Raw genomic sequence first — 12,242 nt, forward strand, 5'->3', positions numbered from 1 at the left:
ACATGCACCACAATTCACATGTACTTTATAATAACCATAAATTCAAAAACCAAAGAAATGGTTATTACCTAGCTTAGATCATTATACAACTTCTAGCTTTAGTGAAGGGCAGTATTGCAGACAGAGGCAGAAAGGGATCCTAAAAATGTTCTATTTCTTGAACGGAGTGGTAGTTCCATAGTTCTTCACATTGTAGTTATTAATTAAAGTATACATGAGTTTTATAAACCTTTCTTCATTAAATGTTACAAAAATAATAGCACAATATTATTCACTAAAATACTAAACCATAATCATGATGATAATAATAACAACCTGTCCATGGGAGCAAATGACAGTATAGAAACCAATGAAAAAGAAATAAACTGGGAAAGAAAACCAAGAAATTTTACCTGTAAAACAATACGATAGTCCCCAAAGTACTTTAAATTTTTGAAGTTACAGCCCAGAAGAAGATAAGTCAATTACACAAATTGTCTGCATAAGCTCATGTAAATTAATCTCTTGATGGCCCCTAATCCTTCAGTTATAAATGAAGAGTTATGTTTCAAATTCTATCTAATTACGAAATATACGCATAATTGCTTATTTATTTTAAAAAATCCTATTTGCTTATAGATTCAGACTGGGAATCAAATTGCTATTTTCAATTATTATAAATATTTCATATTTAAATATGCCAAAATAAAGTTTTCTGGAAAAGAGCTGAGAATGGACATTATTCTGAGCCTGGAAAAGATATTATTAAAAAATTATCAAACATTGAAATATGCAAAAGTATAATCCTCCCCTCTCAATCCCCCCACAAAAAAGGATCCCATGCTTCTTCTTAATGGTACTTTAATCCTGACTGCAATGCAAGTTGGGAAGAATTACCACCTTAAAGACAGAGTCAGAAACAGGGCTAAGGTTTGGTTAGTTTCAGCACCATTACCCATTAAAAATTAAAACCGATTACTGCAATAGAAACTCCAAAATGTTTATTATGAAGAAGATAATAAAAAGCACAATTGTGCTTCTGCAGTTTTAGCGTGTATATATCCCAAATTGGTACTCACCATACAGTGATTTAAAGAAAACATCATACACTATGGCAAATACAAAAAGCCAAGGAAAACGTAAGAATGACCTTGATCACTGTTTTCATTTACCGTTGTAATAGAGCTCCTAGCATGTTCAATTACATGATGAAAAAATTATATAAGGAAAATTTAATAATGCTATTTTCATAGATATCATAATTACAAACATGTAATTGGAACAACAAACAAAACTTCTAAACTAGTTCAACTTCAGCATAGTTAGTTAGAAGACATAATGATAAAAAGCAATGTTACTGTTCAGACAAATCAATTTAAAAATGTAACACTTTAAAAATCCATACACAAAAACACAAAAAGCATCATTTGTGAAGAAATAGAAAAGAAACTCAAGATGTATAGGATAATTTTATAAAAATTTAGTATAGGACTTAAAAAGGAACATTGATAGAGTAATTATTTAAAAATATAAAATAAAATATTTCTTCTCATCTAAAATAAAAAATACTTGTGACTCCAATAAGATTTACAACATAAGTTTTCACCAGACTTGTCTACTCCTAAAATTAAAATAGAAGGATAAAGAATAAAAAACCAATATTAGGCAAGGAAATTTTGAGGAGAAATGAAAGGAGCTATTTATTTCACAATCCATTGAGACATATTACAAATAGGATAATTACATTACAGTATAGTATTTGTGCAGAGATGATGAATATAACAATAAAATAAATAGAAAAATCAAGATATATCCATTCATATATGAAAACTATTTATGGCAGTTCTAGAATTCCAATTCAATGTGTAAAGGATAAATTATTCAATAAACAATACGAGACAATTAGTTATCAGTATGGAAAAAATAAAATGGAACTGTACAGTACTCCAAATCCAACTTAATTTCTACATTACATAAAAAATGTGAAAATAAACTTTTAAAATATTAAAGAATGCATAGGAAAATATCTTTATTTCTTCAACAGCAGAGAAAGATAGCTTAAACAAGGCACAAAAAAATACACAGCACAATACATAATTGATAATTTTATCACATTAAATGAAAGATTTTATCTTGGTAAAGGGTTTCTGAGACAATCCTTTTCTTAAAATGTTGGGTCCTTTATGAAAATTCCTCTTTGTAAAAAGGACTGTCACCCTCACTGGGCAGTCCCTTTAAATTAAAGACAAGTTATTAAATATAAAAATGTTTCACAAAAGCTGATGACCATAAAACACACTAAATTAAGGCATCCATACAATGTGTGAAATGATAACTGTGCCATTATATTTTTAAAAAATATCTGTGTTATTCACATAGGTAAGCACCAGAATGCCCATAAACCCACACCAAGTAAGACTCAGGAATCCACTCAGAAGACACCAAAATGGGGACACTCACGTGGTAACTAAAAGATTCTTACTTGACATTTCCTTCAATTGCTTCCTTATCTATCATTACTTTTCCTATTGGAGCAGCATAGATCCCTTGACATGAATACACTTGTGGAACTAAACAAGAAGTCATTTACATGTATTTTGTCCCCAAATATTTAGGAATCAGGATTACCGCTATAAAACTTCCCATAAAATACACTAAAAATTTAAACAATCTCTCTTTTAACTTTCAAAAGAGTAACATGTATGTTATGATAAATATAGAACAACAAATCCAAGAAGTGATTCCAATGTGGGTTGTTTGCTGGAATCACTACTTAGTGACACATTCGGGCATACCAATTTCCAGACTGCAGTGTTTGCATATAACTACCTAAAGAAAATCCATGAAGGCCACAAGCCAACTCTCATCATCAGTATAATTGTTACATTTGGAACCACTGTTTAGAAAACCTGACCTAAAATTTTGATCTCCTGCTGTTTTATTGCAGGATGCATATAAGAAATGTTGAAAAATGCTTCATAATATAACCTTGATAAAAGATAAAATGAGAACATTAACTTAAAATTACATATAATTTTACTTGTGAATATTTCCCCTTCAGTTCTTTTAAGTAGAGGGTTCTCATTAGAAAAAGGTTTACCCTATCATTCCGTCACTTTATAAATAATGAATGCATTTTTTTCAATTGTGGATGATTTCTGTGTTGAAATTATTACTGCGGTAGGTATTGAAATAATCTAAGAGATTCTCATTTGCCTGTAATGGAACTACATCTTCAAGACATAAATGAGTAAGCAAGTGTGAAAAGATTATTTGTTTTCCAGATATTAAACAGTATGATAAGGCTTGAAGATTCAGCATAGTAATCCATATTTGCATGCCAGTTATCAAAAAGAAAGCCAGATTCTTATTACGGATTTATGATTGCCTGGCATTAAGAGGAAAAGTCACCTTATAAAAAATAGTTGCTTAAAAAATAGCAACAGCCGGGTTCAGTGGCTCACACCTGTAATCCCAGCACTTTGGGAGGCCGAGACGGGCGAATCACGAGGTCAGGAGATTGAGACCACCTTGGCTAACACGGCTAAACCCCGTCTCTATTAAAAATACAAAAAAATTAGCCAGGCATGGTGGCGGGCGCCTGTATTCCGAGCTACTCGGGAGACTGAGGCAGGAGAATGGTGTGAACCCAGGAGGCGGAGCTTGCAGTGAGCCGAGATGGCGCCACTGCACTCCAGCCTGGGCAACAGAACGAGACTTCCTCTCAGAAAAATAAATAAATAAATAAATAAAAAGTAGCATCAAATCTTTCACCTCAATTGTCAAATCTAATGTGCCTGGTCTTTTATTGTATTACGACAGGGGAAATGTGTTTTTCTGTAGAGTCAGTTATCCTTGATTATTCCTAAGAGGCCAAAGGTAAGGGTAGTTATACATGTAAGATCAGGCTACTCCCTGCAAGGTCACAATCATTATCCAGTCTTACATATGTAATCAGGAGTGATGAAAGAGGTTATTGTTTGCAACTAACCTATATATCGCCTACATGTCAGCATTCCCAATAGGTGTGCTTTATGTATCCTCTCTGTCATGATCTTTTCAACCTCAGTGGGATTCTTAACTATTCTAACTATTGAACACGTATGTGTGAAAACTGTATGATCAAAGTTAACTAACATCTAAGTTAACGCTTTTCAAAATCAAGTCTAGATTTTCTTATGCTATTAATGTTTTCACCTGGTAGTCCTAGGTCTATACAACTCCTGATGTTTTTTCCATACAATTTCTCATGTAGTCCCAACATTAAATTTTGTTGTGTTCTATTCATTTCATATTATAAATAATTAGTAATATTAAGTTAGCATTTATAATCAATACACAATTCTTCCAATCTGCAAATTTCTTCCCATAAGAAATCACGAATTATCCTAAAAGAAGCCTTTGTATAGACTGCCAATGTTTTTCTTGCTGTTAAAGGCTCCCATATTCTGTTTAATATTGATAAGAGACGCCTCAGTTTACAGAGAAATTCTAAATTTAACATGTGTTAAAATACTCCATAGTGTAGTCTGTAGTGGTATATGGAGATCAACTGCACATTCAGAGAATAGATTGCTCATTACAATAACTGAGTTAATAACCTTACATTGAGTCAGTACAAATTGGATTGTTTCCGTTGGTTTTCATAGCCAATGCTTTGCAATTAAGATTGTTGTCATGAATCTAATGTTGGTTGCCAAGAGTACTCTCCAAATTACATAAATCTCTACTGGTCCTAAATGTAAACTAATCATCACCTCATGAAGAAGAGCATTTATTCAGACTTCTTCCCTGGACAATTCACAGTAAGAACCATAGTGTTAGCAACCCAAAGACGAACATTAACAGCAGGCAGAGACAGCAGAGGCTCCTCTGTATCAAGTACTGGCAGCTAAGACATTTGTAGCTGTTGTGTCAGTATTTATGGGCTTTCAGAGAGACTCTGCATTATCTCTAGTTTTTATAATTTTTGTTTAAAAGAGACAATATATCAGCATATTAACTACAACAGTTTAATGCTGAAGCCTATCTCTGAGGGCCAGAACATTTCTACTTCTAACAAGTATATTTGCATTATCTCAGGAAGTAATCTCCTTTTCCACTGAACTCACATGACTATTTGTAGCTTTTCCTCACTATTTATCATATGGTAGTTATTTCCGTAGGCCTTACCTTGCCAACAAGTCTGTAATTATTTTTTAGACAAAAATGTCAGTCATATAAATCTGGAGAGAGAGAGAAAGAGAAAGAGACAGAGAGAGAGAGAGAGAGAGAGAGAGAGAGAGAGACAAAGAAAAACAGAAAAATTCTCTATGCCTGTGATTATATGCAAAAATAATTTTTAAAAAAGGCATTTTAATGTTGAGCAAAATTGATGTAGACTCTGACCTTGCAGTGCTTACATTCTGGAGGAGAGGACAATATTCATCAGACAACTGAAGGAAAAAACATAAAATTATAATGAAATATAGGTATATGATGCTATGAGATTAAATAATAGAAAGAGCAAATTTGGTTTGGCTGACCAAGAAAAGCTTCCTTCAGAAAGTGACTACTGAATGAGATGCAGGCAAAAAAAAGTGAGTCTCTCGGGGGGGAACAGTCAGGTGCAAAGACCACGGTGGGTGGTGACATGATGTGAACAAGAACAAGAAGGTCTTTGTGCCTTAAATGCAAGAAGAAGTGCATGGTGGGGGACAACTTGGGGCCATTTAGAAAAATGCTAAACCATGGATAACATTGTAAGCCATGTTAAATAACTTTGTCTTTAGTCTAAGTATAACAGTCTTTATTGAGGTCACAACATCTCAGTTTTGTGTTTTGTAAGCTCTCTCTGCATATGGAGAACAAGCAAAATAGATACATCACTGGGTATGGCAGATAATTTTGGAGGCTCTTTGGGTAGTCTACAGGAGAAATCATAGTAGTAAAGATTAGGATAATGATAGTAAAAATAGGGAAAAGTAGATGAATTTTAGAATTTTCTTTGTAGGTAAAACTGACCAGATTAGGTGATGATTTTTTTTTTTTTTTTTTTTTTTTTTTTTTTTTTTTTTGTGGAGTGAAAGATTGGGAAAGATGACAAAATGATTCAGAACTTTACTAGTATAGAGTGAGCCATACACTGAACTCAAGAACACCAGAAGAATGTATGTGGCAAGATAATCAAGAGGTTAGTTTTCCACAAGTTAAATCTAAGAAATGTAGGTAATTAGATACATGGATTTGGAATTGACTAGCAAGGTCTATGCTACATAAATTTGTGAGAGCCATTATGAAGAACTTTTTATTATTTGAAGATTTTTTATTCTTTCTTCTTTGTAAAGTGAATACTGCATAACGTAACAAGTCTAATTTGCTCTAACTTTTGATATCATTGAAACTAATTGAACTCAATTCATATAACCAGATAAGCATTCATAGGTAGCATATTGCTTTTGTCCTATTGATGATCTTTCTTTTGTATCTGTATATTTTTGAGGATCATATTTTATGGGATGATTTTAGGCAGTGAAGCATAAACCTAAATACATTAAACATGAAAAAATATCTATCAGATTTGATATGGTTTGGATGTTTGTCTCCTTTCAAACTTATGTTGCAACATAATCCCCAGTGTTGGAGGTGAAGCCTAGTGGGAGGTGTTTGGATCATGAGGGTGGATTTCTCACGAATGACTTAGTGCTATCTCCTTGGTGATGAGTGAGTTCTCAGTTAGTTCATGCAAGATCTGGTTGTTTAAAAAGATGTGGCATCTCCCCCCTTGCTCTCTTGTTCCCACTATCATCATGTGACCTGCTGGGTCCTGCTTTGCCTTCTGCCATGACAGTAAGCTTCCTGAGGCCCTCACCAAAATGAGATGCTGACACCATACTTCCTACAGCCTAAAGAATCATGAGTCAATTAATCCTTTTTTCTTTATAAATTTTCTAGCCCGAGACATTTCTTTATAGTGATACAAAAATGAACACACACAGATAATTGGTATTAAGTAGTGGGGTGTTGCTATAAAGATAACTGAAAATGTGAAAGTGGCTTTGGAACTGGGTATCAGGCAGGGCTTGGGAGATTTTGGAGATCTCCAAAGACAGAAAGATGAGGGAAAGTTTAGAATTCTTAGAGACCGTTAAATGGTTTTGACCAAAATGCTGACAGAGATATGGATGGTGAAGACCACACTGACAAGGTCTCTGATGGAAATGAGGAAGTTACTGGGAAATAAAGTAAAGGTCCTCCTTGTTACACCCTAGCAAATAACTCCGCTGGATTGCATCCAGGTCCTAGGGATCTGTGAAAGTTGATAATTAAGAGTGATGACTTAGGATATCTGGTAGAAACAATTTCTAAGCAGCAGAATGTTCAAGAAGTGACATGGCTCCTTCTAATAGCCTGAATTATATACAGGAGCAAAGAAATGATTTACAGTTGGAACTTATATTTTAAAGGGAAGCAGAGGACAAAGGTTTGGAAAATTTGCAAACTGGGCAAGTGACAGAGAAATAATATCAACAACCGATGAAGCGACCATATGCTAGAGAGGCGTGCATGACCAGAAGGAAGCCATGCGCTAATATCCAAGACAATGGGAAAAATGCCTTGAAGGCATTTCAGAGATTTTCAAGACTGGGCCTGCTCCAAGAAACCATTCTTTTCTCCTGGGCCTCTGGGCAAGGATATCTATTACCAGAGGCCCAGGAGAATAGAATGATTTCAGGGGCCACGCCTAGGGCCCCACTGCCCTGAGCAGCCTTGAGATATTGCTCCCCATATACTCCAGCTATGTCATAGCTCAAAGGGGACCAAGTACAGCTCAAGCCACAGCTCCAGAAGGCACAAGCCATAAGCCTTGGTGGTTTCCACATGGTGTTAAGTCTGCAAGAGTGAAGGGGGCTTGGTGGCTACCACCTAGATTTCAGAGGATATATAGGAAAGCCTGGGTGCCCAAGCAGAAGCTTGCCACAGGAGTGGAGCTCCTCACAGAGAAACTACGGGGGCAAGCTGAGGGGAAATTATGGAGTTGGAGCCCCCATACAGCGTCTCCACCAGGACACCACCTAGTGGAGATGTTGGAAAGAAACCACTGTCCTCCAGATCCCAGAGTGGTAGATTCACTGGTAGCTTAAGCCCTCTGCCCAGAAAAATCATAAGCATACAACTGCAACCTGTGAGAGCAGGTATGTGAGCTGTGTCCTACAAAGCCACAGGCACAGGGCTACCCAAGTCCTTGGGAACCCATCCCTCACAACATGATGTGGAAACTGAAGTCAAGGATTATGTTGGAGCTTTAAGATTTAATGCCTGCCCTGCTGGGTTTCAGAGTTGTATGGGGTCTATTGCCCCTTTCTTTTTGCCAATTTCTCCCCTTTTGGACTGGTAAAGCTTAGCTATTGCCAGTAGCATCATTGTATTTTGGGACTAAATAACTCATTTTGATTTTACAGGCTTATAGGTGGAAGGAGATGAGTCTCAGATGAGACTTAGGACTTTAGACTTAATGTTGGAATGACTAAAAACTCTTGGGGCTTGTTGGCAAGTGATGATTGTCTTTTGCAATCTGAGAAGAACATGTGATTTGGGGGGGCCAGGGATGGAATGACAAGGTTTGGATGATTATCCCCTCCAAATCTCTTGTTACAATGTAATCACCGATATGGGAGGTGAGGCCTAGTGAGAAGTATTAGAGCATGGGGGTAGATACCTCATGAATGGCTCCTTGGTGATGAGTAAATTCCTGGTCAGTTAGTTCATGTGAGATCTGGTTGTTAAAAAGAGTGTAGCACTTCCCACTTTCTCTCCTGCTCCCACTCTCTCCATGTCATGTGCCTGCTCCCCCTTTGCCTTCTGTCTTAATGATTACCTTCCTCAGGGGCTCACCAGAAGCAGATGTTGGCACCATGCTTCCCATACAGCCAGCAGAAGCATAAGCCAGTTAAATCTCTTTTCTTTCTAAATTACCCAGCCTTGGGTATTTCCTTATAATGATGCAAAAATGGACTAACACATGGTTGAAGAAACAGACAAATGAAAAATGTACTCATAGAAATGGTATACATAGCAAATAAATTAATGTTTAGTAAAGAGTACTACAAATTGTCAAATGATAATATGTTGCCCATTATTATGATAGCTGGTTAAGTCACTTTCAAATAATGTCATAAAAGGTGATAATGTATACACTTTAAATATAAGGGAGTTCATTTCAGAAAAATAAAGCACCCCTTAAATATTGTATATTTAATGCCACTAAGGATACCTTAATAGTTAAAAGGAATATTAGCTTTGTAAAATGATTATTATCATTATGGGTATAGTAAATTATCTTTACATATATACACACATATATACATATATACATACACACACATGCACATAAATACACACACATACATACTTATGTGTTTTCAAAAGCATGTGCCTACAGGCACATTTGCTGTTAAGACATCATTCATTGTTTAATTTCATCAATACTGTTGTCAAGTGAGAACGAATAGAGAAACAGACAAAAGTACTCTTCTACTATCCAAGGCCAATTGGAAATGCCAGAGTGAGAAAAATAATCATAATAGCAACAATTACCACCTCAGCTGTCCTCCTTAATCACAAGTGGATATTCCATTGCATCATTATTCTACTACTACTACTCCATTCACTGTTTCACTCTAAGAAAGTTCCTGGTATTCCATTTATTTTTAAAGGGATTTTAATGGATGTCCTATGAATTTTCAATGAACTATTTGAAGTTGGACAACCCTAATTAGGAATGTGTTTACTTTCCGTTTTATTTATTTATTTTTTTCAGAGTGATCAGTTTCATGCAAGACTTTAACCTAATGTTACTCCAAAGAAAAAATAGAGAACATGAGGTACTACTTCTACACACAAATGGACTGCTAATTTAAAAAAAAAATGAATCAAGCATTAACTTGGAAGAGTCTTTTTCAATATATAAATTATTTCTGGTTAGCCTTTTATTTCCACGTTAATTAAGAAAATCCTTTGGCCTTGATTTTAGCAATTAGTAAATGAAAATGTGTTTGAATTTACTTCGTTTTGGGATTTACACTAGAGAATCTGTCAGTAAATACAGTTCCTTTGCTAACGGCTTTCGTAAAGTAAATGCTTTTATCTAGAAAAAGCCTTGCCCGTGGAAAACAACACACAAAAAAATTATTAATTAACTAATTGTTTGGGCAGATAAAATCTCTGGAGTTTCTTGTGGGGTTGTCATAAAGAAACAAACAATTTTTACATTTTCACAGTCACCTCAGGCTTGGACAGTGTCCTCTGTCTCCTTAAGAAAATGCAAAGCACAGAAAATTTAGAATGCATTCCTCAAATTGTTTCATTTAATGGAAAGCTAAAGAAGCAAAGCAACAAAATCAATTCCTAAAATAAATGAATACATTATGTACAAAAGGAATACCAGGTAATAAAATATAGGAAGAAGAAACCTACACGAAAATCATGTTTGGAATGAATCTGCATACTCAGACTCATCATTTTACACTACCATCACAGTTATAATCAATTAACCTCAATGTAATCTAGATATATTATTTTTGTATGTCTTAAAAGTAGTCCTTCTACACCACCTTGAGCATACTGGCAACAACAAACTGGCTGCCTATTTTAAATGTTATATAATCAGATACATCAGGATTCACATATAAATTCTTAACTACAGTTTTTCTGTTCTTCTAATAACATATGCATTTATGTTGCATATTGACATGTAATATGTTGCAAAATAAAAATGGGTTCATTAAATATCTCTTACCTGTTCACTTCAAGAAAATTTTAATTGCCAAGCATCCAATCACTGAGAGTTTCAGCTATATCAAACTTTTGCTCTATATAAAAGTGCACCTACAATTAATTTTCTGTGCAGTGACATTGAGATGTAAATATGTCGCCAAGAGCAACAAGAAATGTCTACATCAAGTATTTAGGAGAAGAAAAAAAACGTAAAGTTAAACTAGAAACATGGCAAAACAATAGGCTCATAAGTATGAACGTAAAGTATGAACGTAAAGTTGCCTCAAACATAAAGTTAAACTAGAAACATGGCAAAACAATAGGCTCATAAGTATGAACCAGGAAAACCTGAACTTTTCCTGAGACATTGTCTTAATTTTCAAATTCTATGGTCATAAATAATCTTTTAACTAATACATTTACCTGATTTACCTAGAAGTTAGAAAGCCCATACATAAATTTATGGCTGGGAATTTGTTTTGTGGTGGTATGCAGTACATTGTGTTATGTATTTTACAGATTCTTCATGTCCCCTGATTTCAATTCATTTTCCTATATATGATTTTCATTTTCTTCTGTTTTTCTAGTATGTACATTTAAAGGTTGGCATAAACTCTCCTTGAATGACCCAGATAACGTATCATTCAATAAACCAACCAATCAGGAAAACTGCTCTTTCTAGCACCAGTACATTGCCCTTCATACAGCACTGAACATCAAAGCCATGGAAACAGCACTTACTTTTTAAAATTTAGAAAACCAGAAATTGTATTCCACTTTCATAGTTTATGAGCCAAGCAAATTTGATAAAATATTTGGTCATTTTGAATCTTTTTATTCATTTGCAAACATTGTTATTTTAATATATTCCTTGTCCAGGCCTTATAGAGTTGTAAGTATAAATTATGATAATGCATGTGAAACACAAATCCTGGAAAAAAAATCAGAAAATTCCACAAGGATATAGGTTTTCAACACAAAAAGTGGAAGACATTGCATCTCCAGAAAAATATGACTCAAAAAAAAAAAAAAACAAGATAATCAGTGATGAATACTACGAGGTTTAATTTGTATGTAAGTTAGCAAGATTTTCAGTTTTCCTCCCTTAAGTGTTTTAAACCCACTGACAATGATTGAACTGAATGCAATTAACTTACTTCTGGAGCCTGAAGAGTTCCTCACGGCTGTGAAGGAGTCAGCACTCTGCCTGGCTGCTACAGAAGACGGACAGAGTGAAAGCATCTCCAAAGCTGATTTCAGAGGATGGTGTCAAAAGATGAGTGCTCGGCTGCTACATATCTTCTCAACACCTGGCTGAATGGTTACAGGGATTCTTCAAAGGAGGCAAGCACAAAAAAAGAGTGTATCAAAAAATGCTTATAAAGTATCCTTGAAAAACATAGTGGCTGTTAACTGGGTGATCAATCTCAAACTACAGCAGGACTATCATGCAATATGATTTAAATATATTTGCATAATAAAGCTTTCCAATGGAATGTGCAACATAC

At 34.8% G+C, this 12,242-nt stretch overlaps 1 protein-coding gene across 17 annotated transcripts in view; it reads right to left on the reverse strand.

The window, feature by feature from the left end:
* LOC105481927 (leucine rich repeat and fibronectin type III domain containing 5) overlaps positions 1–12,242 on the reverse strand; it is a 287,305-nt gene that overhangs the window by 129,249 nt on the left and 145,814 nt on the right. For 16 of the 17 annotated variants that reach the window (XM_071100259.1, XM_071100263.1, XM_071100262.1 and 13 more), the window contains one exon: positions 11,892–12,067. The exons of the other annotated variant lie outside the window; for it this stretch is intronic. The gene's annotated coding sequence lies outside the window, so the exon portion shown is untranslated. The remainder of the gene's footprint in view (positions 1–11,891; positions 12,068–12,242) is intronic. 17 annotated transcript variants of the gene reach the window in all.

This window comes from Macaca nemestrina, chromosome 7 (genome assembly GCF_043159975.1).
Source record: "Macaca nemestrina isolate mMacNem1 chromosome 7, mMacNem.hap1, whole genome shotgun sequence".
Lineage (NCBI taxonomy): Eukaryota > Metazoa > Chordata > Mammalia > Primates > Cercopithecidae > Macaca > Macaca nemestrina.